A 24,886-nucleotide genomic window follows, 5' to 3' on the forward strand; every position below is an offset into this window, starting at 1 on the left:
CAGTTTCACAGCTCTACTCACAAACAGCACTTCCACAGCCCCTGGGAAAGTCCGCCCCCCTTTTTCCTCCTTTCAGTTCTGAATGAAGGTTTTGTGCCACTCAGTGATTCTGTGATTTATGAACTTTATTGCTCTGTATTCATCAGGAGTGAAATTTCAGAGGAAGTTCTTAATGAGGCAAGGAGGGTAAAACCAATCTGGCAATGACATGCCTTCTAGTCCCTCACCCATCACAACTCAGTCCATGAGGAAGGCCAGGCCCTATTCAGTTTATGTGCTCCAGACAAGCATCTGTTCTGCCACAGAGCCCAGGTGTTTTCACAGTTCCATTACTGCCCTGCTCCCTCTTTTTCAAGCTTAATTGAGAAAATTAGTAACCAACCACCTGTACCTCAGTTTCCTTATCCATAGGAGGGGACTGACTTGGTTTTCTGCTGCTCTAAAAGAATACCACTCACTGTATTAGTCAGGGTTCTTTGAAGGAAAAGAACAAATAGAATGAGCATATCTTACAAAGGGGAGTTATTAGATTGGTTCACAGGATGTGGGCTAGTAGTCTAACAATGGCTGTCTGTATGCTAGGGAGTCTGGGAACCTGGTAGTTGCTCAGCCTAAGAGGCTGGATGCTTCACAATCTCAATCTGGTTTTGAAGGCCTAGGGGATTCCTGGAGAGCTCATGTTTTCAGTCCGTGTTGGAATGTGGAAGAAGCTGGGTTTCAGTGTCAGGGTAGGATGAAAATGGAAGCAACAGGGTAGATGTACTCAGTAGTAGCTATGACTTGTCACAGTGCTGAGGACAAGTGATGGTTGAATGTTCAACCCTAAATAGGACATCTATCATATATTTCAGCCCTGGGGCTCAGGTAACATTGAGGAAGAAGTATGCAGGAACTGGAGAAGGGGAGGACTGCTGTGTAACAACTGTCTTCTAGACATGACATGGCCATTGCACTTAACACAGAGCAGCTGTAGTTACTGCACAAGATCTGCACAAGGGCAAGCCTGTCAATATTCCAGCATGGATGGGAGAAGGGCACATGAGCCCTCCCACCCCACAGCTGAGAAGCACTTGGCAGTCAATGGCTGGGGGGAGCGGAGTAATTTTTCTTCAGATGTAGCCACCTGTAAGTTGTCTATGATCTAGTAAACGAACATGAAGGTAGGAGGAGGATTTGGAGAAGGATTTCCAGAGGGAGTGGCAGGGGAATAAGAGGAGAACGAGGGAGGTAAATATGACCAGAACACATTATGTACTCATATGAAGTTGTCAAGGAATGTTTTTAAATAAATAATATTTAATAATGTATAATATATTAATATGTAATAAATTTAATATATATCATATGTATAATAAGTAATATCTTTTTAAAAGCTAACAGCAGAGGCCAGGCATGGTGGTACACACCTTTAATCCCAACATTCTGGAGGCAGAGGTGGCAGATCTCTGTGAGACTGAGGCCAGCCTGGTATAGTGAATTCTAGGCCAGCTGGGGCTACAGAGAGACCCTGTCTCAAACAAACAAACAAACAAACAAAAATTGCATCTGAAAAAGCTAACAGCATAGGAAATCTGTCCACTGAAATTACAGTAGAAAAGTCCCCAAATCTATGAAAAGAAAGGGATGTCCATGACTAGAGACATTTAGAACCCAACAGCCATGACTATAGAAAAGCTTCAGCATGGCACAGGATAGCCAAAATGTCAAGACTACAAACCAAGAAAGCCAGTATTGAAAGCTACAGGAGAAAACTGCTAACGCACAAAGGCAAACCCATCAGTGTAACATCAGACCTCTCAGCAGAAACCCTAAAACCCAGGAAAGCATGGAATGACAGATTTCAAGCCCTGAAAGTAAATAACTACCAGTCAAGATCACTGAGAAATAAAGACATTTCAAGACTAGCATAAACTTAAGTAATTTGTGATCACCAAGCCAGCACTGCAGAAGATACTTAAAGGAATCCTACACATAATAGGGGAGAAAGACAGTCTCGATCATGAAAGCACAGGAAAGAACAGATTCCAGGAGAGCAGAAGATGACAAAGGAGAACTAGGGTCAATAGAGTTGAAATGGTAAACCAGCAAATCCATAACACAAATAGGAGAAGAAGACAACAAACAATGAATCGAGCCAACCAGGAAAACAGTCAACACAATTAGAGGAAACAGTAAGTCTCTCTGAATAATTTCTCGTTAAATTAAAGTATGCACTAGCTGATTGGAATAAAAAACAAAGTCCAAGGCTGGGGCTGCAGCTCAGATCCGATCCTGAGTACTGTCAGAAAAACAAAACTGAGAAACCAATCAAACAAACAAACAGAAAACCCAAGGTCCACCTGTCTGTTGAATACCAAAAACACACTTCACTGGCAAACACTGACAGAGTGAAAGGATGGAGGTTAATTTATCAAGGGACTGGAAGCCCAAAGCATACAGGAATAGCTATAGTCACATCTGGTAAAATAGACTTTAAGAGAAAAATTAGTTAAATGAGATAATAATGTCACTACAGATTCTAATAATAAAGGAAACAATCCATCAAGCAAATGTAATAATTGCAAATATATATTTCCTCCAAATAGGGCCTCCAATTTCATAAAACAAACACTGCTGACATAAAGTAACAGATAGGTCCCAATTCAATAATGGTAGGTGATTTTAACCTTTCATCATAATCAATACCTAGATTATCCAGACTAGAAAAACAATCAACAAAAACACTTCAGAGTTGAACTACACTGTAACAGACATCTATAGGCATTTCATCTAAACAGTTGTGGAATGCTTATTCCTTAACCATCCCTGAAACTTCCTCTAAAACAAATCACATCTTAGTCTCTGAAACAAATCTTAACAAATACAAAAATACCAAAATAATTTATTTGGACTGGTGAGATGTCTCAGTGGGTAAAGGAACTTGCTGCTAAGCCTGATGACCTGAGTTTGATCCCTGGGACCTACATAGTAGAAGGAGAAAACTGACTCCTGCAAGTTGTCCTCTGACCCCCACATGCGCACTATGGTGCCCAGACATTCGTGTGCGCGTGTGTGCATACACACACACACACACTATCAATAAATATAATTAGAAATTTTAAAATGGCTTGTACCTTATCAGCTAATAGGAGAATGAAAGTATAAATCAAGAGCCAGAAGCATCCAGTATGACTGACTCTAGACTTCTAAGAACAGCAGAAACTCTATTCACCAGATGTCCCTCTGCCTTCATCAAGTCATTGGAGGTCAGCACTCCACAGTTTGTCAGTGAGAGAAGATGGAAAGGCTGGCATGGGCCCAGCAGGCTCTGTCAAAACCAAATAACACTAACCAACAATTCTAACAAAAATCCTATCTTGGCTTTTCTATTCCCACTGCTCTTAAAGACAATGGCTCCTCTCTGTTAGAGGTTCATGTGCCTTTGTGGATCTTCTCCCCAGAGCAATGCATGAACATGCACATTTCACGGATCATAGTCCTTTTAATGCCCCACTGCTGGTCCAAATGGGGCTTGTAGACCCTAAAATCCAGGAAATCAGGGCTCTCCAGCGAGACATGAAACAAGTGATATGATTCAACCCAGGAGTGAAGACCTGAGAAGCTGGAGACTGATGGTGGAAATCCCAGCATGAGGCAGAAGACAAATGAGGTGTCTCAGCTCTAGCACTGAGATAGGAAGGAAGGGGCAAATTCAGATTCCTTTCCATTCACACTGGTGTACATTCCTCTCTACATGGTCTATACTGACCCATATGCTAATATTACTCCTAAACACCCTCACAGACTCAGCCAGAAATAATGTTCAATCTGGGAGTCTTATGGCCCTATAATCCAACTATCATAGGCCTTTGTAGAGAAACAAAAGATCACAGTCCCTGTCAGGGGCTGGCAGAGAGTTGCTCCAGGACTGTCTCTTGCATTGCAGAAACTATGTGGGCAACAGCACTTTGTGTGTGTGTGTGCGGGGGTGGGGGGGGTGAGGGGGTGGGTACTGGGGGTTGAACCTAGGACCTCACATGTGCCAGGAAAGCTCTCTATCACTGAACCACATCTGAACTTTCTTTTTAGATTTTATTAGAAGACAATGTCTCACTAAGTTGCCCAGGCTTGTGTTGAACTTACTGTAACCCAATAAAGCCTTTAACTTGCTATCCTCCTGCTTCAGCCTCTGAAGTACTGGGATTACAGGGGCAGGGGTCACAGGACTTTTCAGTACTGTATCCCATAAGCCCTCTTGATCATGTCAAAATAGATCCTAACAAAGTGATGTATGGCTCAAACTAGTCTTCTCCACTGGGCCTTTCTTCTCCTTGACCCCAAGGGACTCTCTATAATGCTCGACAGGGCTTTGATTCCCAAAATTCCCACCAAAGAGTGTCTAAGAACAGTGAACTCCACAGGATGTGCTGATGTAGGGCAGAGCAGCCCGGAAGCTCAGGGCTCTTTGCATGCCTCTGCTTTATATTTAGAACTTAGAATGTTTTGCCTCTCATTCCATGATGCAGACAAGTTCACTTAAACATTTTTAAAAAGTTTTCTACTGTTCATCATCAAGTAAAATTCACATTTTAGTAAATCAGGCTTCATGGTGCCTATGACTTGTCTGTCCTACCCTGCACACTGACTCCCACAGAGAACCAGTCCCCAGTTAGTAAGGAACTACTGTCAATTTTCATTTATTCATTCATCAGTTCTTCAGGTCTGCACATGTTGGGCAAATCTGACATATGAAGGGCACAGAAGTGAAGCTCTCAAGTTTTTAATCAGGAGAACTTGAATTTAGGTCTTTGCTTAGTTCCTAGCTGTGTGACTTTAGGCAAACAGCTTGCCCTTGCTGCGATTCAGTTGCATTATCTATAACTTGAGGGTTATAGGAATATCCATCCCATTGGACTTTTGTGAGCATTAAATGTAATAATGCTTGCCAAGCTCTAGTACCTATTATGGCTTAGATCTGAAGTGCCTGCCACATGTGTTTGAAGACCTGGCCCCCAGCTGGTGGTGCTGCTTGGGGATATTTTAAAACCTTGGGGCCTGGGGCCCAGCTAGCAGAAGTGCATCACTGGGACCAAGGCCGGAAGGTGATACCTGCTTGGCTTGAGTTCTCTTGGCTTCCTGATCCACCAAGACGTAAAAAGCCTCTTCCACATGCTCCTACCACCATGACTCCATCACTCCTTCCCCATCTTGATAGATTGAAACTGGGGAAGGAGGTTTCTAGAATACTTCAAAGCCAAGTGCTTCTGTCAGGCATTTGTCTCAGGGACAAGAAAAGTTTAGCATCTTTCAGAACGATGTTCCTTACAATGCTGAATTGTATCCAAAATGAAGAGAGAAGATGGCATCTCACCCACTATCCTTCATATGGAATTGTTCATTGAAGTGTTAATCAAAGTGGTAAATTGAGAATCAGAAACAGTGATAATAATCCCAGGCTTTTTTCGTGTAAAACACTCAAATGTACATCGATTTGCCTGCCTTTCATGTAGCATCAAAGCCATGGCCTGGTGTCTTGTCCTTTGCACTAGAACTTCGTATCTTCTCATATATGTGTGTGATAAACAGGCTGCATGCATGCTGGAGTTGTGGTTCTAAAAGCAGAGCAAAGGTTTATGGGCATATGTGAAGCAAGAATCCTTCATACGGTGCTGGAGAGATGGCTCAGCTGTTAAGATCACTTGCTGCTCTTTTAGGACCCAAGTTTAGCTTCCAGCACCCACGTGGCAGCGAACAATCATCTAAAACTTCAGTTTGAAGGATCTGACACCCTCTTCTGGCTTCCATGGGCGCTGCATATATGTAGTACACATGCATATGTGCAGGCAAAATACTCATAAAATTTTTAAAAATTATTAAAAAGAATTCTTTCTAAATTCAAATCCTCTCCCCATTGTGCACACCCCTCTTGCCCACACCAATGCCAATAGAATTGTTTGTGAATGATTTATCTTTCTTGGGCCTTTTCCACACCAAAGTTCTTCCTTTGCTCACTATGGTTCACTAATTTGCAAGCACTGAACAGAACCATGTAGATGTGATAGGAGTTACCTCTGGCCAGAGTTTATTTGGGAAGAATCTCTGTTACTTTGGGTGAAGAGCACTTCAAATGATGGGGTGTTTTAGAGCTCCTGCCCCCCATTTCACCCATGCTGCATTTATGTTGAATTCCAGGGCATGAAGGCAAATGTAGTCCCTAATATAAGCATTTAAAAAGTAAATTCAATTAACCATGAGATTAAAAAAATCAGCCTACCAGAAGAGATGGCTCAGCCATTGAAAGCACTTGATACTCTTCAAGAAGACCCAGGTTTGAATCTCAGCACCCACATTGGGCTCCAGCTCCAGGGGGATTCAGTGCCACATGTATATACAGAATTAAAAATAAAAATAAATCTGAAGAAAAACACAGCCCCTTGAATCAGTTATTTTTCTCATAGCTGTCACAAAATGTCTGACAGAAGCAGCTTAAGGGAAAAGGGATTACTTCTATTCACAGTTTGAGAGAGCACTGGCCAGCACGATGAGGAAGGCATGGTGGAGTTCATGGCAGAGGGCAGGCGTGGTTGGGGCTCCTCATGTTGTAGTGGCAGACAGGATTTGAGAGAACTAGAACAGAACCAGAGGTCGGAATAATTTCAGGAACCACCCCCTGCTGACCTACTTCCATCAAGAAGGCCCCTTGTCCCAGAGGTTCTATAATTTGCCAAAACAGTGCCACCAAGGGGGACTAAATGTCCAAACACGTGAGCCTTGTATGGGACATTTCATTCATTCAAACCAAAATGTCCATCTTCCTCTCCTTACAAATTGGAGGCCAAATATTAACATCAAAATCTTGGACTTATTAGGGTTCCATGCTTGAATATGGTGGCCAGAGAGGGCCAGCTTTGGGCTTTTTATCCAGATCTGCCTCCTTTTTCTTTCCTGTCCTACTTCCCACACTAAGGGGCCTAGAAAATACTGTGGGAGCTGCATCTTGTTCACTATAGGCAGTTGACTCTTAATTCCCCTCAATAAGAAACTCAGAGAAGCCCTGTCTTACAGACAGTAGGGACTGAGAGTTTGTGGATAGGAAATGTGGGGGTCATGGGTGCACTAGGCATGTGCTAGGCCTCAGGCTGGTGAACATATAAATGGCCATGTAGTCAGTCTTTTGGGCTTTGTGGGTGTCATGGTTTATATGTGGTTTGAGTGTGTTCCCCATAGTTCATGTTCTGGGAGTTTGTTCTCTAGTGCTATGATACTGAGAGATGGTGGCTCCCTAAGAGACTGACCTACTGGAAGGTGATTAGTCATGGGTGAACTTGCCTCAGGGAGCAAGAATGTGCTTCTCCCAGGAGTAGAATGTTTCATGAGAGAGCCGCCTGTGACATTATAGAGGCCTTTCTTGCTCCATTCCTACCATAGGAACTTTTCACGTAGTCCTGCCACCATATTCAGACACAGCCAGAAGGCTGTCCATCATCAGAGGCCAAGCAGAAGGGGCCACCCAATCAAGGGCTTTTGGCCTCCAACACTGAACTAAACAATCCTGTCCCTTATAACCCATCATCAGATGTTCAGTTATAGGACTCAGACAGCATCTACATGGTCTCTCTAGTGACTACAAAACTGTACTGCTGTTGAATGATTAAAGTATAAAAGGCATCAAACAGATGAGTACGGTCATGTTCTCATAGAATATTTCTATGGACCCTGAATCTTGAATCCCATGTATCTTTCCCATGCTATTCTATTTTTCACAATAATTAAACATATAAAACCCCTCTTAGATCATGAGTTGTATGAAAAGAGTGGGCCATAATAGTGGCTTGCATCCCAGTGCAGAAGATGAGGCAAGAATTTGGTTATCACATGTCATTGAGTGGTGGACCTCAGGACACAGGACAGAGAGCAGGAGCCCGTCCACCCAAGTTGCGCTGGAGGAGCCTGCCCGGCTGAGCTGCCCTGGTGTTTCGCCTAGGCTAATGAAGAAAGATGATTACAGAGCCCTTCCCCTCTTCAGAATTGTTTGACTGTGATTCTGGACCTGGTCTCTCCTGCCATCATTTCACCATCCTCCTTTGCCCTCTCTGACCTACCTTTCCAGTATTCCAGGCCTCCTTAGAGGTGGGAGATGTGGACAGTTTGATTTTCTGTGACAAACAGGGCTATAGCTCATAAACTACCTGATTTCTAGAAAACTCACCCTAAGACCCATAATGGAACCAGCATCTCCCTACAATCCCCCCACTCCCCAGCAAGACACCCCTCCAAACAGGAACAATGGCCTCTGTATGGCCCAGTGTCTGAGACGTTCCTGCTCTAACGAGGAGCTGATACTGGTCTGAGGGAAAGCACATTACTCTTCATTTCCACTCAGCGGCTGGATTTAGGCTGTTGTCTCAAATGCTGGTTGATGTGGTTGCTGGATAATCTGTTTTCTGTTTGCTCGCTTACAAGCAATTTCTAAGACTCTTGTGGAAATCATTCTTAGTCATCCCTATATTTAGCCTTGAGCTGAATCAATTTGATGGCTTCGAAGCAGAGAAAGGAGAGAGAAGGGGGAGCAACTTTGATATTTTGATAAAGGTGCCCTTTCCCACAATTTTCGCTTTAAAAAATAGCAATGTGCATTCTGGAGGTGGGTGTGATCTTTGGTAACAGATGCAATCAAAGGAAATTATGTAAAAATCGCACTTATGTCTAACTGACCATGCAGTGACAAGCCACTTCCCCCTCCATTTGGCCCAAATTACCATGGGAACAGTCTAGATCTTTGGAGAGGTGCTTCAGAGGAAAATGCATCTGGCAGACGCTACCTTCCAACCAGCCCTGCTATCCCTGGAGAACTGAGCTCATTCACTCATTCTTCTTGCAGTACCACCTGTGGCTCTAGAGACCAACTACCTGTTTTTGAGACTCAGGATGCTTTCAGGGCCTGTGGTATTTTATAGGGGAGTAAGGCCACCTGGTACAGAGCCCTCAGGTTAGCAAGTTCAGTATTAACAGGGAGGAAGGACACCATCTGATTCTAATCCTCCTGTGTCTAAGAATTCCAGCCAAGTTCGACCTGCAGATTTGTTCAAAATGGGCAAGTCCAAATGCTCAGAGCACTTCCTCCTGCCTTAGCTCCCAACTGTCTTGTCTCCTCCCCTGGACACATCACCAGGCCTTCAGGAAGCCATAGCAGATGTTAGACCAATCGGAGAGTCAGCCTATGGCTCTGACATTTTCCCATCCAAGGACTCCCATCCTTCCTTCAACTATTCAGCCCTGTCCCGAATAGTGGAGCAGTTGTCTGGTGTCTGGCTGCATCCAAGATCCACCTGGTTCTCATGCTCAGACTCTATCCTTAGATCAAGTAATACAGAATATCTAGGGATGAAGATTCTACCCTCAGACCAAGTAATGTCTACGGGTGAAGCCTGGACTTCAGTCATTCTAAAGGTTCCCCAAGGAGATTCAAAACACACTGGAGGAGAGTAGCCACCTGTGATAGATGAAGAGATGAATGAGTCATGTTTAGAATTTGTACCCTCTAATCACACACTCTGCCCCACAAGCCATCGCAGTCAATAGCTCCCATACCCCATAGGCAAGTGCCTATATAGAGTCTTCCTCTTTACACTCTTCCTTCCCTAGACCATAAAACCCATGAAGTAGAGGCTACTTAGTTTGTTCATTTGGTACACCATCTGCCAACTTGTAAGGATTCAGCAGCTAAAAATCAATGAATAAAAAGACCTAGGCCTTGCCCGTAAGAAATCATATCTTGTGGGGCTGGAGAGATGGCATAGCAGTTAAGAACACTGGCTGTTCTTGCAGAAGACCCAGGTTTGAATACCAGCACCCACATGGCAGCTAACAACTGTCCATAACTCTAGTCCTAGGGGATCTCACAGTCTCTTCTGACCTCTGCAAGGCATTGCATGATACGGGTGTCCTTACCTAATACAGGCAATACATGCATACACATAAAATTTTAAAAATTAAAAAAAAAATCATACCTTGTAACCTTGAAGCATTTTATCTTGGGCAGAGTTAGCTGTCGAGTTTTTAGAGTTCCAGGTTCAGTGGGCTAGGTGACTGGAATCGTGTCTTCTCTACTCAAGTCTGATATTTTCCAAGCTAGCCAGCTGAGGCTCTGTATTTTCTGAGCTCTTGGCTGGACCTTTGATCCTCATTGTTTATCCTGGGTTTGGTCCCACCAGGAGGTCCTCGATGGGACTGTATCTGGACTCTCAGAGTTGTCTGTACCTCCCTGCTAGCGTCATAACTCCTAGACACCTTTTGTTTCACCTGATATGCCCCCACTGTGTTAACAGTTCTGCCCTCTCTCCCAACTGATCTACCTAAGTCAGGGTTCTCAACTCTGGCTACCCACCAAGAAAGCTTTGAAACATCCCCTTGCATTCACAGAACAATACTGTATTTCCATAAGTCTCTGGACAATGACTTAGGTTCCAGGACTATTAAAGCTCTCTCAAGTGACTCTAGTGAGCAGTCAAGGCCAAGATTGATTTTCTGGGGAAACCCAAACATGTGCAAATGTATCTGTCCTCCACATTGACTTATCAGGTAGCCAAGGCTGTGAGGCTGGTCACCAAGTAAGTGTCCCTAAGTCCTGTTGGTGTCTAAGCAATGACAATGACAGGTATTGATTAAGCACTAGCAGGGTGGCAGTCACCATTGCAAGTGCTTCATGGGTATTCATTCTTTTAATTTGCATGAGGTAATAATAGCAAATGCTTAGTGTGTGTTGGAATGCTCTAGATACTGTGCTAAGTGCTCTAAGTGCATCAGTTTATTTGCACACAAGGCAAGCTGTGAAGCTCAGAGAGGGCAAGTAACTTGATTGAGCCCAGGGATTGGGATGTGATGTTTCGAGGGGACACTCACTCAGGTAACCTGGCTTTAGACCCAAAGGCCTCACCTATGTAGGCTGAGCAAAGTAAAGGTGGCTGAGCATCTCTGTAGGGAGATTCTAGGAGAGGTAACCTATGGTCTGATGGATACCTGCTGTGTAATTCACTTCATCTGAGGAGGAATGTGACTGGGGTCAGAACCTCTGGTCAGCAGTGAAGGGTGAGCCCATAAAGGGCTTTGATGGTGTTCCCAGAGAGGGGGTTTGATGGTGGGCCCCAAAAGGGGAGCCATTCTGTAGTCACATTCTACTTCAGGGATAGATCTAGGATTAGTGTTCTGTGGTGTGCAGTTCCCTTTTCTGATTTCTGAGGTGCATGGTCTAGCACAAAAGGGCATGCCTCCAGATCCACCTATATCTCTCAGCTGTGGGAATCAATATCTTGTTAAGCCAAGTGGAACTGTGTGTGTGTGCATGTATGTGTGTGTTCGGTCATGTGTGTACACGGTGTTTGTGGGGATATACATGTACACATGTGTGCATGCATGTAAAGGCCATATGTCAACACTGGGTATCTTCTTCAGGCTTTTTACAAAGTATGTTTGTGACAGTCTCTTGCTGAAGGTGGAGCTCTCTAACTTGGGTAGATTGACTGCTCAGTGAGCTCCATGAAAATGCCTGTTTTTGCCTCTCTCCAAGCAATGGGATTACAAATGTGCTCCCTTGTACCCAGCTTTTTATGCAGACTCTGGGAATCTGAGCTCATACTTGTACAACAAGCACTTTACAGATGGAGATAAATAGCTTCTAGTCCCTGGATTTGGGTTCCTGAAACATAGAAGTGGAAATTTCTAACAGGGGCATCAACCCCAGAATTGTTTCTACACTAGCTATTTAGTCTCATAGCATCCATAAAATGAGAAAAATATTATCTTCTTCATATGACTGCTGGAGAATTAAAGAGGATTCTTTTGTAAAATTCTGGCAAGTGGTAGGTCAAAGGTAAGGTTCAACTCCCTTTCCCAGGTCCCACTTAGTAAACAAAAATCTGGATCTAAAACACACAAAATTAAGAGAAGATGTAGAAATTTAAACAGTGGCCCATGCCTTGGTAAACAGAACACTAATTGGCTCAGAAAGGTCAGTCCATAAGAATTAGAAAACTCAGAGCTCAGTTAGAAAATTAGCAAGTACTTTGAACTATATTGAAACTCCCATGACTTAAATGTGTAAGTAGAATTCTATTATCCTAGAAAATTGCCAGACTCCTGTGAACTTTGCCTGCTGGGTAGGAAATTTCAGGCAGTGGGAAGGGGTTGAAGATTGAAGCAATAAATGGGCAATCCCCTGGCTTCCCTAAGGCTGATTTCATCTGACTCTTTTAAAAAAAGTTTCATATACTCTCATTTATTATAATATTTCTAAAAAGTTTTTGACTGTATAACAATAAGCTATACTTAATTTAATTATATGCATTTACTATGTACTTCTATTCAAGCACAATAATCCCATTTTAGAATGGACTAGCTTTATCATGTTAAAATAGCAATATTTATGTTGCAATACATCATTGTTACTTCTGTCAAATATATAATTATTGCATATCAATATTGTTATACAGATGTATACTTTCAATCAAATTATAAACATACCGCATTTTCACTAGTTTGTTATAGTAAGGGTCCTTTTTAGTCTCCCTTAAAATACTTGTCTGTTTTTCTAAATTATTCAACATATTTTAATACTTTTATTTTCTTTTGAAAATGATAGCATCAGAAATAATCTTTTAAAAAAATATTTTATTTATTATTTTTATTTTATGCATACGAGTGTTATGCCTGCATGTAGGTAAGTGCACCCGTGTAGTGCAATGCCCTCAGAGGACAGAAGAGGCTGTCGTATCCCCTGGAACTGGAGTTACAGACAGTTGTTAGATGCCACGTGGGTGCTGGGATTCAAACCTAGGTCTTCTGCAAGGACAGTCAATGTTTTTAACTGCTGAGCCATCGCTCCAGCCCCTAGAAATAATCTTTTTAAAATTATTATCATAATAATCAGTAATTTAAGATTCAAATAGCCACCTAATTTTTCCTAATTTAGTATCTAAGAGTAATAAGCTTAAGTTATTTGTGAGTTCTAGAACTTTTAATTCTTCATTATAATTTTTATTAAATGTGCTTTTTGACCATTTCATTCATGTATGTATATAATACCGTCTAGTTACTCTCCCTCCCTCCCCTTCCTCTTTCCATCCCACCTCTATTTTCTGCTTCCCAAGACTTAGGGACCATTGCTGAAGAGGGACTAGAAAGATTGTAAGAGCCAGAGGCGGAGGACAACCAAAAGGAAAAAAAAAGAGTTTTCCAGGCAGGTGGTTAGTCACTCATATGAACTCACAGCAATGGTGACAGCATGCACAAGTTCCACGCAAGATCAAACCAGACAAAATCCCAGCACAGACATGACGAAGTGGGTAAGAAACCCCAACCCAACCTAAGGAAATCATGGCAACCAACAGCTGCTAGGAGGGGCAGAGACATTCTCTTTTAAGGATAGGACTCTTGGTAGGTTAATCAGGCTCCAGTGGATGGATCCTCAATGAAAGACACTATTTAGACTCTATAGGCATACAGACACACACACACACACACACACACACACACATTCAGTTAACCATATGTACATACATATACATATATGAAACAGACTGAATTAAACAGGGGAGGAGGCAATAGGGAGGAGGTGTGGATAGGGGAGGGGATCTAAAGACCATCAAATTATATTGTATATAAATTTCAAAAATTCAATAAAAATAAAACATTTTGTCAGTGTCCCAATAATTATAAATAAATAAATATTAAAATATTCTAATGACATGCTTCATATACCTAGAAAAAAACCAATCTAATGACCCCAAATTCATATGGAAACAAAAAGGACCATGCATAGCTAAATTAATCCTAAGTAGAAAGGGTACTGCTGAAGGTATTTTAACACCTGACCTCAAATTATACTACAGAGCTATAGGGACAAAGGCAACACGGCACTGACACAGGAACAGACATGCAGACTGATAGAATAAAACAGAGGACTTAGAAACAAACCTGTGGAGCTAGGCCCACCTACGTTTTGACAAAGATATCAAAAACATAAGAAAAAGCCTACCCAAAAAAAGATGCTGGCAAAACTGGATATCTACCCGAAGATGAATGAAATTAGATTCCTATCTCTCACTCTGCATACAAATCAATTAAAATGGATCAAAGATCTAAAGTTAAAGCCTGAAACACCAACACTGCTAGAGGAAAACATACGAAATAGCTTCAAGGTATAGGCATAGACAAGGACCTTCTGAGTCAGACTCCATTAGGACAGAGAAAGTCCCAAGAATCAATAAATGGGACTACATGAAATTCAAAAGTTTCTGCATAACAAAGGCCTATCAACAGAGTGAAAAGACAATATATAAATGGAGGAAATCTTTCCAGCTGTCCTTCAGGGTGTGTGTGTGTGTGTGTGTGTGTGTGTGTTATCTAGAATATACAAAAACTGCAAAAATTGAACATAAAAGCCTCAAACTGCCAATCAGTAAATGGGCTGATGAACAGACAGTTCTCGTAATAAGAAACACAAATGCTTATTTGGATTTTTTAAAAATTTATTTTAATTTTATGTGTGTGAGTGTATTGCCTGCATATGCATAAGTACACCCATGTCATGCAATGCCCAAGGAAGACAGAAAAGGGTGTCAGATCCCCTGGAACTGGAGTTATGGACAGTTGTTAACTGCCGTGTGGGTGCTGGGATTCAAATCTGGGTCTTCTGCAAGGACAGCCAGTGCTCTTAACCACTGAGCCATCTCTCCAGCCCTCATTTGGATCTTTCTAATCTAATGTTTATGCTGTTTTGTTATTTTTGTTCTTATTTTAGTTATTTCTACTCTCATTCAAGAATATTTTATTTTCTTCCTGGAGGTATATAAAAATGTCAAGAATAAAATCACATTGATTTGATTGCAATATTTTGAACCCATAAAAACTTTGAACTGTGACTATTGAAGATTTGTTATTGTGATGCATGAGTTTACAAAGACAATCAAAGAATTCTTAAAAAGTTGTTTCAGATGTCCTAGATAAAAATCAACCACTCAGTCAATTACCAGTGATTTACTGAACACCCACCCACTGTGTATCTAGCAACATTCAGAAAAACATGGGAGAACAAAGGCAGCATAAAGTATTAAAGTTGAAATAGCAAGGAAGATAGAGTCTCATGTGGTTGGTGACACTTAAGTATTTGTCTGTGGGGTACAGACTTCAGGGGAATTACATGGATAAAGAAGACAGTGTTTGCTGTAGTTTATTGCCATTGGCAAAATTTGTGAATGAGACTAGACAAAAGTCCAATTAGAAGAAATCCAGAGGAAAAGGAATTGTTACTGAGAGTTAGGTGATGAAGCCAAAGCCTGGGGTCCATAGCAACCTGGAATATGTGGAGGCCTAAGAGTTCGTCCTACCCATGATGGCTGACTCAGTCATAAGTGTGAGATCAGGCCAAACACATCCTACTAGTGAAGACGTTTCACGGCAGCCCATGATGAGAGGTCAGTGTACCTGAGCACAGGCCATTCGTCTTCTGCTACACCACTCTCCAGCCTGGTGACTTTTCATACATGGACTTGTCATCTCATGCCTCAGGGTGGCTTGGGATCAGTAGCTCAGTCACAGTTAGTTACAGGAAGGAAGGGAATGGTTGGTAGGACATTAGCATGTGCCTGTTAAAAGTTTGAAATGTACCCATAGCTTCATGTGCTGAGTACATGATTGCCACCTATGTAGTTTCTTGAAGTGATTGGATTCTGAGGGCTCTGACCTAATGAATGGGTAGGTTAACACCCTGTTGAACTCAGACTGTACTGGTACTACTGGAAGGTGGTGAAAGAGGAAGCAGAGCCAATTTGGAGAAAATGGGTCACCAGAGGACTTGTTCTTGGGGGCTATATTTTTTTTCTAGACTCTTCCGTAGCCCTTTTCTTTGCTTTCTCATTGGTCATGACATAAACAGCTATTCTCAGCCACAAACTCTAGCTGCCATGATGCTCTGCTCAACTGCATGGGACCAACTGACCATGACCTGAATCTTCTAAAACTGTAAACTGAAGTCCATCTTTCCTCTCTTAAGTCATCTATGTCAAGTACTTAGGTCACAGTGATGAAAAGTAATTAATGCAGTACCTCTTTCTTGATTAAGAGAGGATACTTACCAGAACCCCCCATTCCCAGGAAGGCTTCCTTAATGGAGATAACCTCTCTACCTACCAAGAAGGTTGTGAATGTGTCTATCTGGTGTTCTGAGCTTTAAGGCACACTGTATGTGGGAAGAAAGGCTTGGAGAGGGAGTGACTAGAGTAGACAAACAGGCCTGCTCAGTGGACTCAGGGAAAAATAAGTGGGGTTTATAGAGGGATTATGGTCTTAGAAGGCTGGAAGACAGTGGGGTTCTCAGACCTAGTGCAGTGTGGAACAACTTTTTAAAAAGGATTATGAAAATGAACATGCTTATAGCTACCCTCCGAGATACTGATTCAAGAAGGAGAGGGACCCGAGAAGCCACTTGCTCAAGGAGGACCTGGGAGACCCTACAACAAGCTAGTCGGGCGTCCTCTCTGTGGAGGATGCTGCAGTAAGGCAGCATTTCAGTATCTGCATCATGAAGAATCAGGAATCTAGTGGAAGGCAAGAGTTTCCTAGAGGCAGGGAACCCAACTAGAGGCTACTGTAACTGTCCAGGCAAGTGACATGGTGAGGGCCTAACATAGGATGTTGTGACATCTTTATTGTCAACTTCACACAACCTAGAGTTACCTGGCAAGAAGGAAACTCAGTTAAAGAATTGCCTACAACAAATTGGCCTGTGGCATTTCTGTGGGTCGTTGTCTTGATTGCTAATTGGTATAGATGGGCCCAGCCCACTGTGAGCAGTACCATCTGTGGGAAGGTGTTCCTGAGCTCTATAAGAAAACTGGCTAAGTGTGAGCTTGTGCGTGAGCCAGCAAGCAGCATTCCTCCATGGATTCTTCTTTGAGTTATTTCTCAGATTTTACTCCATGATGGATTGTGACCTGGGAAGTATAAGCCAAACAAACCCTTTCCTCTCCAAGTTACTTTTGGTTAGAGTATTTTATCATAGCAACAGAATGAAACTAGAACAGGAGGCTGCAGGCAAAGGCAAAGGGAGGTTCTGAGTTTATAAAGAACAGCAGGATTAACGGTAGCCTCCATGTGGGAAAGGAAGATACCAAAGACAAATATAAGGGGGGAGGGAGGGAGGGAAGGACATAGAGAACTTTCCCTGATAGCAATCAGGTAGCTAAGCATCAGGGCTCCTTTTTTGCTCCTAGGACCAGAATACAGGGAGAGATGGATGCATTTGGCCCCACCTGGCAGCTACAAGGTATGGTGCCATTTGCTGCCTTCAATAGCAAGACGAGGAGGGAACAAATACTTGAAGTGTCCAAAGGAATGAAAGAGCCACCAGCCCAGACCTAGCAAAACACAGACTTCACTTTCACACTCCGCAGGCCACAGGTAACAGTGCTTATAGTGATATTTTAGGAAGGCTCTCCCACACCTTCTCCTCACGGCCCTCTCAGGCAGCCGTTCTCGTTCCCACTTTGCAGGAGAGGGGCTAGTTCATGGGGCTGACAAAGGCAGATTTGAACCTGAGCTTGTGTCTCTCCAGTCCCCCAGGCGCCTGTGGTCAAAGTCCTCCTCGGTTAGGTTTCTTCCCTGCTTCCCTACACAACTTCCTTTGATGGCTACTAGTTCTTTCTTTCTAAGAAACTAAGGTAACTAAAAGTGTTGATATGTTGGCTAAAGAAAACAAATGCCATATTTTTGTTAAAATGTTAACTTTTTCCTCCATAATGACTTTTTTCTCCACTATCATATGGAATCTTTTTTTAAAAATGGGGTTAGGGATAAATTTGCTCAAAAAAGATCCTCATCTGGGTCCTAAGTGGTCAGATATGTATACAAAGGACCAATCAGATTCTCTGGAAGGCCCACAGACTGACTTAGAAAACAGACATGGGCTTGAGTGAAATGGCTGCTGGTTGATTGCCCTGGGGTTTCATCAAAAGCAAAAGACAGGCTGGTAGTGTGCTAAAGGCTGGACAAACTAGAAAACTAGTTTGTGACAAGTCTAGACTCCAGCAGGGAAGTGCTTGTGGCTTGGTGACCAGCCCTGGCCTGTGGTATCTGGCTCTGTTCCTCTCAGCTGCAGATGACTCTCCTCCGTTAACACCTTAGAGGCACCCAGCATCCAGCACCACATTGCCTGCCATGCTGACCATCCCTCTTCCCCAGTATGTGTGTGCTTTTACCTAGTGCATCAGTAATTACAGAACAGAGAATTAGGGAGCCTGCAATTCATAATTGCATGGTTGACTTACATTTTTGTGAGATAAGGGGCAAAATAACAGAGCTAGAGGAAGGAAAGACATTTATAGAACTGCATAGTGATTCAGAGATATTAATAATACCTGGGACTCACTACAGGCTGTTGCCTCAAAGTGCTTTAGTAAACAAAACAACTGAAGCTTGCCATGTGCACAGGAAGAGAGAGGGGAAGAGGGAAAGGAAGGAGAGGGAGAGGGAGAAGAAAGGGGGAGGGAGAGAGAGAGAGAACAGCACCAGTTATCACCAATCCCTGGTTCACAGCATCACAGTGTGGTTAGCTCTTATTTTTGTAGCAAAGTTCTACACAGGTGCAGTCCTGAACATTGACTATTTTATTACTGAAAACCCCTCAGAAGGTGGGATATTTTCACTTCTTTTTATAAAGAACTGAGAACGTGGTTATAAAAAAACTTATTGATGGCAAAGCAACTGGTAAGTGGAGGATCTAATTCCAACCCAGGTCCGTTAGGCCCAAAGCTCCCCCTGGTACCTTTGCTATTCAAAGTCTCCAAAAAGCTGACACCCAAGCACAGGGCATGAGATGTAAATGAGAACCTCCTACTGCCTCAACTTCCACACTGATATATAATACAAAATGTGGCAGGGAGTGATCTGCAAGTCAGTAGAAGCTACGGCTCTCAGGATTCTGACAACCACAGCTTGAGTGATCTCGATTAAGTAACATATATGGGGTTTCTACCCTCTACTCTCATCTCTAAAATGGGAACTTCTTTAAGTTTTCAGTTGAGTCCATGATGCAATATTGGGTATCAGACTTAAATTCTTGCCATAAACAAGTACAAAACTGCCACCCTGGGCAGGTTGTCCTGTAGTGCATAAGAAAGCAAGCAGGTTGAGTGCCCATGGCTCAGACCACAATGGGCTGGGCCCTCCCATATCACTCAACAATCAAGAAAATGCCTCACAGACATGACCACAGGTCAATTTAATGGAGGAAATTCTCCAGTTGAAGGTCTCTCTGCCCAAGTGTGTCAAGTTGACAACTAAAGCTATCCAGCACATTCACTATCTTTGCTTATTTATGGGAAATGCAGAGCAGGAATTCTTACAGTGAGAACTAAAGAACTTACCATTACCACCAGCAGTGAGCTCAGTAGATCTAAACTGTGCTTTTACCTTATTGAACACCTGCCCCATGCCCTGGGAAGGGTGAGTCTCCCTTAATCTATCTCAAGACTCGAGTTCTCAGTTAGTAGAAGAAAAATGCTACTTTTTTGCTTTGGGGCATTTGGAATTTGAAGGGGGAAGATAGCAAAGAAGAGATTACATAGAGCAACATCCTGGAAGTCTGTGTAATGGGCCTCTTGAGTCAGTGGACAAATACTCAGCTCACATATACAGGGGAAATTTCACAGGCCTGAGGGAGACCAAGTACTGGGAGCTAAGAGGCAAAAGAGGATTCCAGGGATAATGCACAGTCCTGAAAGATGTGGGATACTCAGCTACTCTGAGAGAGGGAACCTCCCCAGAGAGGGAGAATCCTAGGTATTCTGTAAAGACTTCAAAATGGCCTTGTGCAGTAAGTAAAGGCCGAGGCATGAAGCCAACGTATGCTGCCTGAAAATTAACTGCCTGACAAAGTAATGCTCAACACCCTTGAGAAAAAGTTTCAATAGTCAGGCACGGTGGCACACACCTTTAATTCTAATGCATGGGAGTCAGAGGAGGAGCTCTTTGAGTTTGAGGCCAGCCTAGTCTACATAGCAAGTTCCAGGCCAGCTAGGACTACACAGTGAGACCCTGTATCAAAAACCAAGCCAAACAAACAAAGAAAGAAGGAATATTTCAGCAAAATATTGAAAATACAAGCACAAAAAACATTCTGAAGTTGATGAAGTCTATTAAGACTTTCAGCTCTAATAAGCTCAGTAAATCCTAGGCATTACAAACAAAAAGGAGACCATATCTTTGGATATCATCAAACTATCAGTAAAATTTCTGAATACCAAAGATAGGGAAAAATATTAAATCAGGAAAAGAAAAAAAGATTCACCGTGCATAGGATGATAAAATTAAAATACTGAAAGCAAAAAAGCGTTTTTAAGGTGCTGAGAGAAAATAATCAACTGGAAATTATCTTTTTAGGAAAAATATCCTTAAAAAGTTAAGGTGAAAATAAAGTATTTTCAAAGTAATCTGAAGCTAAAGAAACTTGTCTGGAGAGAAATTAAACCAGATGGAAACTCAAATATATATGAAGGAATAAAGAGAGACGGGAAGATGGATGTAACATTTCCTGTTTCTTTATTTTGTTTTATTTTATTTTTGAGAGTCTCATTTATGAGTCTTGTATTCACATTATTTCCATCCCTCCCAGTCCCCGTCCAACTCCTACTTCCTCACAATTTCTTGTCCTTTTCTTTTTTTATTTTATTATTAATTTTACTTTTTGTGTTTGTGTGTATTGCCTGCTCCCATGTCATGCAATGCCCATGGAGGACAGAAAAAAGAAGTGTCAGAGACCCTGGAACCAGAGTTATGGATGGTTGTTAGCTGCCATGTGGGTGCTGGGATTTGAACTCAGGTCTTCTGTAAGAACAGCCAGTGCTCTTAACCACTGAGCCATCGTTCCAGCCCCCTCTTGTCCTCTTCTTTGTTATTGTTATATATATGTACATTTATAAATATACATACATATAAGCTGGAGAGCTGGCGCAGCTGTTAAAGACTCAGACTCAAAACCAAAAGACATACACATACATACACACACATACGTGTATATATATATATTGTACTGAGTCCATTTCTTGGTGCGTGTATGTACCTGTGTTTAGGGCTGCCCACTTGGAATTAGATAACCTCTCAGAAAACTAGTCCCTGAATCAGAAAACTGATTCTCCCTGCCTCAGCATCCATTGCTTGCCTGTAGCTCTTCATCCTGAAGGACCCCGTGGAATTTCCCCATACATCTTGGCATGTCAACTGGTTTCGTCATTATGCAAATATTATTTAGACTACCACACTGTAGAGATTTCATTAGTGTGACTTTCCTATCATGTCTAGAATGAATTAACTAGCAGCAGATGTCTTGACCCTCTGGCTTTTATATTATTTCTGCCCTCTCTTCCACAATGTTCCCTGAGCCTTAGGTGTAGAGATTGCATTATAGATGTGTCACTTAGGCCTGGGCAGATATCTCACACTTATTCTCTGTGTTTGACCAGTTGTGGAACTTGGTAATAGTCTCCATCTATTGCAAAAAGAAACTTCTTTGATGAGTGATGAGAGGTACAGTTGTCTGTAATATAAGGATACATATTTAGAATACAGTAAGAATTCACTTTGGTCTAGGGAACTGACAAGAGTAGGTTCTTCTCTGGATTCTATGACCTTTCCAGCCTTATGTACTTGACGATGTTTGCAGTACCGTGCATGAATTCCCTCCCACTGAGTGAGCCTTAAGTCCAATTAGATAGATGTTGATTACTCCCAATATAAGTGCCACCACTGCACCAATAAGGATAGTTTGCTGAGCCTGTCATTGTTATAGTTCATAGGCTAAACAGCTGAGTAGAACCATTGATTGTTTCTCTTCTTGGCAGCTTGCAAAGTATCCTTTGGTACCATAAGAGCTAGTCTTTAGAGAGGAGGCTTCCAGGTCCATTCCAGCTCAATTGCTCCAAATCCTGTGACCTAAGAAGTCCTGTCTTCAGAAAGAGGTTCTTGAAGACAATTTTCTGTTTAAGATGAAAATATTAAGAAAATTGGTATGGACTGTTTAAAAGGTAGGAAGAGAAGTACAAATATGGGAAGGAAGTAATATTAACCTATAGATTGTGATAAGTAAATATATTTTAAATTTAAAAACTATTCTTTATTAGTGTGTGTGTATGTGTGCTTGTGTGCATGTGTGCCTATGTGTGTATGTGTATCATCTATCATCTATCTATCATCTATCTGTCATCTATCTATCTATCTATCTATCATCTATCTTTCTATGTATCATCATCCATCTATCATCTCCATATTAACTACTAAAACCCCAAAGTCAATAGAAGACATACAATGGAATACTAAAAAAATGCTCAATCCAAAATAATGGAGAAAAGAGGAGATGGAATACAGAACAGATGGGGAAAAATGAATAAATGGAAAACAAATAGTGATATTGGTTAAACATTTCAATTAAAAGTAGTTTGTCAGGGTAAAAAGGAAAGATTCGTTTATGTTATACTTATTAGACATAGACACACTCTTTAAAAATAAAGACATAAAAGAGCTAAAAGCAATGGAAACGATATATCCTATAATCATTCATTTTAGGAAAAGTTGATTGCTTATATTAATTTGTCAAGGTAAACATCAAGGAATATTGTAATAGCCAGAGCTCCTCCATTTTGTGTAAGACAGCTCGGCAAGCCGGGGCCAGAAGTTCACAGAGGAGCCCAGGAACACACCCATATAAACCTGGGAGGCTCTAGTTGAGGCTTATCTGGCTTTTGTGAGTTCTTACCGGGCCTCTGTAACTGCTTGCTGGCCCACCTACAGGAACAAACATGTGACTGGTTGTCTTCGAGTAAATCTTGTAACAAGGACTTTACCTTTTGGACTTTACCTTTAAAGGCTCCCGTCCCCTCCCAGTTAGTGCGGCATTCTCTAAATTGGCTCTGAGACTTCTGTGGCTTGTCAGCTAAATAGATTCGGCTGATTTGGAACATTTTGAGTCTGAGTGATCTTTTTCCAGTGACCTTGAACTCCGTAACAATATTTTTAGGGATAAAGATGAGCATTTTGTGATGATAAAAGGGTCAATTCATTGAGAAAGTCCCAAAACCCTGTCTGCATGTTGGTGTTTGTCGGCTGTGATCCGTCACTGACAAATATCTAAGAAAGGCTACTTCAAGGAGGAAAGGATACTTTTGGCTCACAGTGTCAGGGACTTCAGTTTGTGGTTACCTTAGCCTCATTGTTTCTAGGACATGGTGAGGTGGAATGCCACACTGAGAAGCATGCTGTGAGCAAAACTGCTTTTCCTCATGACGGCTAGGAAAGAGAGAAGAAAGAGGAGGAGCTGGCAGGGGGAGAGAGAACAGGGACATCAGGATGGGAGATAATGAGCCTCTTTAAAACATCTCAATAGATTTGTTTCAGTGTTAAAATCATGAAGAACATCTCTGACACCAATAGAATTACAGCTTAATAATGAAACATCTAAGAATCTCCAAATATTTGGTAATGAAGCTACATTCTGTGCATGGCTCGGTGGGTAAAATCCTTGCTGCGGAAGCAGGAGGAACTGAGTTCAGATCCACAGCATCCACATCAAAACCAGGTGTGGCAGTGCATCTATAACCCTAGCATTTGGTGGCAATGGAGACAGGTGAATTGTAGGGGCCAGTCTAGCTGGGATGGTGAGCTCCAGGTTCACTGAGAGACATGTCTCAAAAATTAAGGTGGGGGACAGGGTATTGATCTTTGCTACACAAACCTGATGACCTGAGTCTGATTCCCAGAAACTATGTAAAGGTGGAAGGACAGAACTGACTCCATAAAGTTGTCATCTGACCTTCACATGTGTGTTGTGACATGTACTTCACCCTCCATCACACACACACACACACACACACACACAATAATAATAATAAGATGAAGGGTGATAGAGGAAGAACCTGATGTCTGCCTCTGGCCTCCACATGTTTATGCATGGATGAACATACCACACATACATGTTCATGTACAACATTTATAACAACAAAAGAAATATTTCAAATGAACAAAAATGATATATTAATATCTGTGATATGTAGCTTCAAAGGAAATATACTGCTTCAATTGCCTATATAGGAAAAGAATAAAATCAAAATAAACTATATGATATACTACCTTAAAGAGTTAGGGGAAAAGGATAGATCGAATAGGAGATTAACCAGGACAGGCATATCTCCCTTACTCAGTGGAAGAGAGGAGTCCTCTGGAGTCTTACCTTCATGATCGAATCACCTCCCAAGGCTTGACTTCCTAATACTATCACCTTGGGCATTAATTTCCAATATAGGAACTTACAGGAGACACAGGTGCTCAGTCTACCACTTTCTTGTTTCCTGTGGGTGGGAAGGATAGGCCTCGGCCATAAAGAGAGACAAATACTAGTATTCTACAATGTGGCAGGGGTGTAGTTTTGTCAAAAAGTCATATAAATGTTCTTAAGATCTGTACATTTCACTAAAGGTGAAATTAAGATGATTCAAATGAATTAAATAAGTGAAAGTTAAGAAAAAAACAGTGATTCCTTCCCTATCTCAGATAAGAATGAAGGTGAACACATTTTGTAGCCATTAACGATAGTACAAATGCATCTCCCTGTAGAATAATTTTGGCATCTATGAAGAGGTTAGCACTTCCATAGGACTTAACAGCCCCTTTCAGTATGACAGTGCTGAGTTACTACACTTTCCCGAGACCCTTTAGCCAACTGCTTCTGGCAGAAGATAGAAACAGTTAAAGTGTACTAAGTGTGGATAACTTTAGTGTCAACTTGACACACCTATGTTGACAGAGCCTAGGTTGGGGAATTGCCTCCATTGAACTGGTCTGTGGCCATGTCTGTGGGGCATCTTCT

Source organism: Nannospalax galili, unplaced genomic scaffold, assembly GCF_000622305.1.
Source record: "Nannospalax galili isolate Female #2095 unplaced genomic scaffold, S.galili_v1.0 scaffold182, whole genome shotgun sequence".
Lineage (NCBI taxonomy): Eukaryota > Metazoa > Chordata > Mammalia > Rodentia > Spalacidae > Nannospalax > Nannospalax galili.